This window comes from Panthera pardus, unplaced genomic scaffold, assembly GCF_024362965.1.
Source record: "Panthera pardus isolate Hobbes unplaced genomic scaffold, ASM2436296v1 HiC_scaffold_16, whole genome shotgun sequence".
In the NCBI taxonomy this organism is placed as follows: Eukaryota; Metazoa; Chordata; class Mammalia; order Carnivora; family Felidae; genus Panthera; species Panthera pardus.
Window position 1 is genome coordinate 86,582,114 of NW_026526721.1, and position 6,729 is coordinate 86,588,842.

Genomic DNA, 6,729 nt, shown 5'->3' on the forward strand with positions numbered 1-6,729 from the left:
GGCCCCACTAGGTCTACGTAGTCAGTGTCTATCCCTTTACCCCACTTGTATTTTCTTCCCAGCAACTATCTTCACTTAAATGCCTGATATATGTCCATTCCTTGTCTGTTTTTTGTCCTTTTCTCCATTAAAGTGTAGGCTTCACGAAGGCAGAGATCTTCTCATCTACTGAGTTATCCCCTCAGTTGAATAGACTATTTCTTGAATGAGAAAATGGATAATGCTTCCGTGGAAGGCACTGCTAAGAGAATGAGAAGACACATTGCAGACTGGGAGAAAATGTTTACAAAAGACACATCTGATAAAAAAAAAAAACAAAACTATTGTCAAAAATATATGTAGAATCTATAAAATTTCAACAATAAGGAAAACAAACTGCTTGATTTAAAAAATAGGCAAAAGTCCTGAACAGACTATATCACTAAAGAAAATATACAGGTGCTTTTCCCATTCTCCATCATGGCACAGATCAGGAAAAAGAGAACCCCATGGCACAGATGAAAAAGAGAACCCCATGTGGGAACTTTGCATCCACAAACTGCCGCAACGTCTGTGTTTGAGAGAGTGGAGACAGACTGATCCTGGCAACCAAGGTGCTGGAGCAGCTCAAAGCCAGACCCCTGCATTCTCCAAAGCTAGATATACCATCAGATCCTTTGACATCAGAAGAAATGAAAAGATTGTTGTCTACTGCACAGTCCATGGGGCCAACGCAGAAGAAATTCCGGAGAAAGGTGTAAAGGCATGAGTGTATGAATTAAGAAAAATAACTTCTCAGATGCTGGAAACTTTGGTTTGGGATCCAAGAACACATTGATCTGGGAATCAAATATGACCCAAGCACTGGTATCCACAGCCTGGGCTCCTATGTGGTGCTGGGTAGGCTGGGTGTCAACACTGCAGACAAGAAGTAGGGGACAAGCTGCCAATCACAGATTTAGAAAAGAGAGAGTTATGTGCTGGGGCTCCTGGGTAGTTTGGTTAGTTAAGCATCTGATTCTTGATTTTGGCTCAGGTCATGATTGCAGGGCTGTGAGATCAAGCCCCTGAGCATGGAGCCTGCTTGGGATTTTCTCTCTCCCTCTTTCTCTGCCACTCCCTCCCTCTATCTCCACTCCCTCTCGTGAGCTCTCTTTCCCTCTATCTCTTTATCTCAAAATAAATAAATAAACATTAAAAAAAAAAAGAGGAGGCCATATGCTGATTCCGATAGAAATATGATGGGATCATCCTTCCTGGCATATAAATTCCTATTTCTATCCAAAAGGCCCATAACATTTTTTCAATGAAAAAAAAAGAAGATATGCAGATGGAAGATAAGCACATGAATATTATATTATAAGCACGCTGAATATTATATGTCATTAAGGAATTGCAAACCACTAAATACCCATTAGTATGGCCAAAATCCAAAACACTGCCAACACCAAATGTGGACAGGGATGTAGCGTAACTGGAACTCTCATTATTGCTGGTAGGAATGCAGAATGGTACAGCCACTTTGGGAGACAGTTTAATGGTTTCTAACAAAACTGAATACACTCTTACCATACGATCCATCAATTGCACTCCTTCAAATTTACCCAGATAAGATGAAACTGAAGTCCACACAAAAGTTGCACACAGATGCTTATGGCGGTTTTATTCGTAACTGCCAAAACCCGAAAGCAACCAAGATGTAAATGCATAAACTGCCGTACACTTAGACAGTGGAGTATTATTCAGTACTAAAAAGAAATGAGCTACATCAAGCCACAAAAAAAAAGAAAATATGGAGGAAACTTAAATGCATATTACTAAATGAAAGAAGACAGTTTGAAAAGACAACATACTGTATGATACCAGCTGTATGACATTCTGGAAAAGGCTAAACTATGGAGATAATGAAAGGATCAGTGGTTGCCAGGGGGTAGGGGTGAGGGAGAGATGAATGAGTAGCATAGAGAAGATTTTTAGGGCAGTGAAACTATTCTGCATTACACTATAGTGGTGGGTATGTACCAATATACTACATTTGTCAACACTCAGAGAACGTAGAACAATACTAAGAGTGAACCCTAGTGTAAATTACGGGCTTTGGGTGATAGTGTAGTTTCAATGACTCCAACAAATTTACCATTCTAGTTTGTGATGTCAGTAGTGGGGGAGATTGTGCATGTGTAGAGGGCGAGAGTATATGGGAATTCTCTGTACACACGTTCTGCTCAATTCTGCTAAGAACCTAAAAATACTCTAAAAATAAAGTCTACTTAAAAAAAGAGGAAGAGTATGTAGAGAGACCCTGGAGAAAAGGGGACCATAAATCTAGAAAAAACTGTTCCACTAAACTCGGAAAGTAATCAGAACCCTGAAAAAAAAATCCTGGTTTGGTACTCTTGTAAGAATGCAGTACATATGGGGATGCAGAAGGGGGAGAGGGGAAGGTATTGTATTGTTTCTGTAGCTTAAAACAGAAAAATCATAGCTGATTGGTCCAGATTGCATTACAAACCTACTTCATGACTTACTCAGGGGAATGGATGACAAGAAAGGCTAAGTCAGATTCACTTGCCATGGACTGGGCTGATCAGTCTTGGACACCAGTAGGGCCATCCTTAAGGCTGATATCCTGATACATCCATATATATTGTTACAGAACCACTGCTGGACTCCCCAAGTACCTGTCTGCTGCCAGTTATGTTTACCCATGCCATGTTCCCTGGACCACCCTTCATCATCCAGCTACTCAAAGAGAAGTTTTTAGCACCCAGCTTGGCTGCTATGGCTGACTTGCAATTTGATCAACTCGGCTACACCGTTAACAGTTGTATTTTGACCAGGGTCAGCTTCATGAGTATGCAACCTGTGCAACCAAATGGACCCTGCACTTAGAAGGGCCCTACACTTAGTTTAATACTTCACTGCCACCATCTTGGAATTCTTAATCAATTTTGAACAAGGGCCTTGTGTTTCACTCAGCCTCAAAAATTATGCAGCCTGGGGGCACTTGGGTGGCTCAGTTTGTTAATCATTCCACTCTTGCTTTTGATTCAGGTCATGATCTTCCGGTTCGTGGGTTCAAGCCCCTTGTCTGGCTTTACTCTCACAGCACAGATCCTGCTTGGGATTGTCTCTCTCCCTCTCTCTCTGCCCCTCTCCTGCTCATGTGTGCGTGCATGTGCTATTTCTCTCTCTCAAAATAAGTAAACTTTAAAAAAATTATGCAGTCTGTTTTGATTTTGCCTTTCATCCCCAGAAATGGAGTATTATGATTACATGTTTGAAGTAGGGGAAAGCTAGAACAGAGCAGAAGTAAATGCTAGATATACTAATATTAAATGTCACTGAACATGTGTACTTATAATTTGAAAGATGAATGAAGTCCTTGGGACAGTTCAGGGGAGGATGCTCTTAGAAGTAATAAACCCTAATACAAAGGTCTAAAAAATACTTTCAGAAATAGAAGAGTGGTTGTCTAGGGAAGGTGGTTGGGGTGGAATTGAATGGGAAAGGTATATGGGCCCTGAATGGGTTGATAGTAGTGTTTTATATCTTGATAGAAATTTGTATGTGTTTTTCAAAATTCAGCAAATGTACATTTAATATTTGTGCATTTCATTGTTTATAAATGTTATATCAAAAGAAATGTTGAACTGTAGTTAATGATATGCATATTGAGATATTTAAGGGGAAGTATACTCATGTCTGAAATTTTGATGTGGAATGCATCAAAAAATAGATGGCTTGGGGGCACCTGGGTGGCTTAGTCGGTTGAGCAATCAGCTTTGGCTCAGGTCATGATCTGGTGGTTCATGAGTTCAAGGCCCACATAGGGCTCACTGTGTCAGCCTGTCAGCGCAGAGCCCACTTCAGATCCTCTGTCTCCTTCTCTCTGCCACTTCCCCACTTGGGCTCTGCCCAAAATAAATAAATATTTTAAAAAATACATGGCTTAAGGTATGGATAAGGGGATGGATATATGGATGGATGGAGAGAGAGAGAGATAGATAAAAGGAATATGTATGTAATAAGGCCAGAAGAGTAGAATGGTGATGACTCTGGGTAATCAGGTGATGAATATACAGGTGTTCACTGTAAAATTCTTCCAACTTCCTATGCCTGAACCTTTTCATATTAAAATGTTAAGGAAAATACTTTTAGAAGAAAAGATCAGCTTCCTTTTTTTTTTTTTTTTTTTTTTTTGAGATTTGCTAGTGCCATTTTTATGGACTTGTCAGTTATTGTGAGACCTAACATCTAAGCTAATAGCTGAATTGTATTTTGCTTAAATTAAAAACTCAAAGATACTCTTTTCAGATCTCACAATCTTAAGTTTATGAAGAATGTTTGTAAATGGAAGATTGCTTGTACTCATCTTAAAGCCATTTAGTGTCTGTATGAGCCTAAGAATTCGAGGTCCTCAGAATGATCTATAATGCATAGAGTGTATGCTCTCAGCAGTGTTTTTCCTCTTTTCTTGACGTCAGTTGCCATTTGTAAGGGTTGCCAAGGTAATGACCAGACACATCTAAAGACAAGCCTACAAGAAAGGACAGCATACTTATTTTTTCCCTTTTAGCATCAAATATATTTAAAATTCATAACACATTCAGTTTGATGAAATTCTACTTCACAGAGAACCAAACTTCACAGTACAGAAAAGAGTTCCCCCTCCCTTGTCTTTTCAGCTCTGCCTTAAAAGACTGGATTTTCTCAAAAACTGCACATATAGGCTTTTATATATGCCACAGTTTTCTTTTTTTTCTTCCTGGGAAAAAATGTGAGGAGGTACGGTTGTATTTCATAAAATCATTTTGGCAAAGTCAATAGAAAGATCTAGCATACCTCAATGGCAGGCATGGGAAAAAATTGGGATCTGTTAACAAAAAAAGGAATATTTCATGTTCTCTGGAAAGTAGTTGATTTTTAAAAATAAATTAAGAAATAATACTTGGGATTATCAGTCAACATGTTTAATATGTTTCTAATGGGACAGACCTGTCACAGCACACTAAGTTTTATGTCAATACAAGTGTAAGATTTACAACTTTACACATTAATAAATATGTTTTTATTTTGTGGCCGCAATAAATAAACCATTCTGGGTTGAGGAGAAACCCCATCACAGTTAAGGTGAAATTCATTCTGTTTTGAAATGAACGCAATCTAATATTAGAAAATTAAGTTCTAGCGTGCCCATCGATATTCTATTTCTGTTGGTGACTCATTTCAAAGTAAGTTCTTATTATTGTACACTCTTAAGTAAGTATGCTTTGGTGTTATTGAAATTCATTTATTTACATTTCAAATGAAATCTGAAAACATTAAGCAAAAGTTGTTTTCTAAGGAAATCTTTTGGAAAATACAGAAGTTGTTTTATGTTTGAACGAATATTTAAGAATTGTTTATATGAAGGGCACCTGGGTGGCTCAGTCCAGTAACTGTCTGACTTTGGCTCAGGTCATGATCTCATGGTTTGTGGTTTGAACCCTGTGCCAGACTCTCAGCTCTCAGTGCAGAGCCTGCTTGGGATCCTGTGTCTCACTGTCTCTCTCTTTCTCTGCCCCTCCTCCATTCTCTCTCTCTCTCGCTCGCTCCCTCACTCACTCTCGCTCTCTGTCAAAAATAAATACTAAAAAAAATTTTTTTAATAAAAAAATAAAAATTATTTATATGAGATACAGAGACTCTTTGTTCTTGAGTTTGCTTGCCTCTAGGATGTGAACCATAGAGGATCAGAAATATACCTGTCCTCAAACACCCTAAGATTCTCTTAAGAGCCCATTATGAATTTCATGATCAAATATATTTACCTTTTTTTGAGACAATTTCTATTTTCAGCCTGAGCCATTTCCTGGAGAGAAGATTCCATAGATTTAGTACCAAGTGTGTAAGATTATAACATACCTCTTTTCAAGCTTCAAATCATGTGCCCTTTGGGTATAGAGTTTGATGGAAAATTCTGTCTCCATTGACACGGGCCACTGCTTTCCTCACTTCATAGGACTGAATCATACCACTTTCCTGAGTCTCTACCACAGGCCCACGACTCAGAGTCCAAACCCCTGGAGGTCATTCTCTATCCTTTGGTCATTTTGGAATTTCTGCTTTGGATCTTCCCCAGCTCCATGATGTCTTCCTTGAGAGTAATCACTATTTTATGGCGTGTAAAATGGATTTCAGGCTGATCCTTAAAACAAATGAGTGGATTAATAAATGTCGAATGGTAAAGTCTCCATGGGGTGGAAGCAGCCGGTGTGGGAAATGGGTGAGGAGGAGACAGTTACAATTCAAAATACCCACTGGATTATGTTACCTTTCTCAAATTTTCTGAACCTCTGTTTTGCTCGAATTTTAAGGGTAAGAAACATCTGCAAATGAATCCCTTATGAGCAACTCTATGACAGGTAATCAGTCAATGACTATTAACTGAGTCCCTGCTTTGGTGCCTGGCACCACACTGGGATATTACAGTATCTGTGCCCTCCTGTGATTTCCCCAAGTATCAAGCTTCACTCTTTAATGCAGGCACAATCCGCCCCTCCCTAAGTTCCTATCCCTCACAAATTCTCCCCAGCTTTGTGTTCTTTTTTCTAACTCTCCTTGCAGTGATCTGCTCAGACCTCCTGCCTTGTTTCACCAGCACCAGCACCAGCTCTGCACTTCCCGCAGCACACCTGCCCTATTTGCTTAATTCTGGCACTTAATTCTGGCTATTCCCGCTAAGAGAGCCACTTCCTACTTGCCCGA

General features: G+C 39.3%; 1 pseudogene; it reads left to right on the forward strand.

Moving 5' to 3' along the window:
* Nucleotides 1-488: 488 nt before the first annotated feature.
* Nucleotides 489-1,246, forward strand: LOC128777369 (60S ribosomal protein L11-like; annotated as a pseudogene).
* The last annotated feature ends 5,483 nt before the right edge of the window (nucleotides 1,247-6,729 follow it).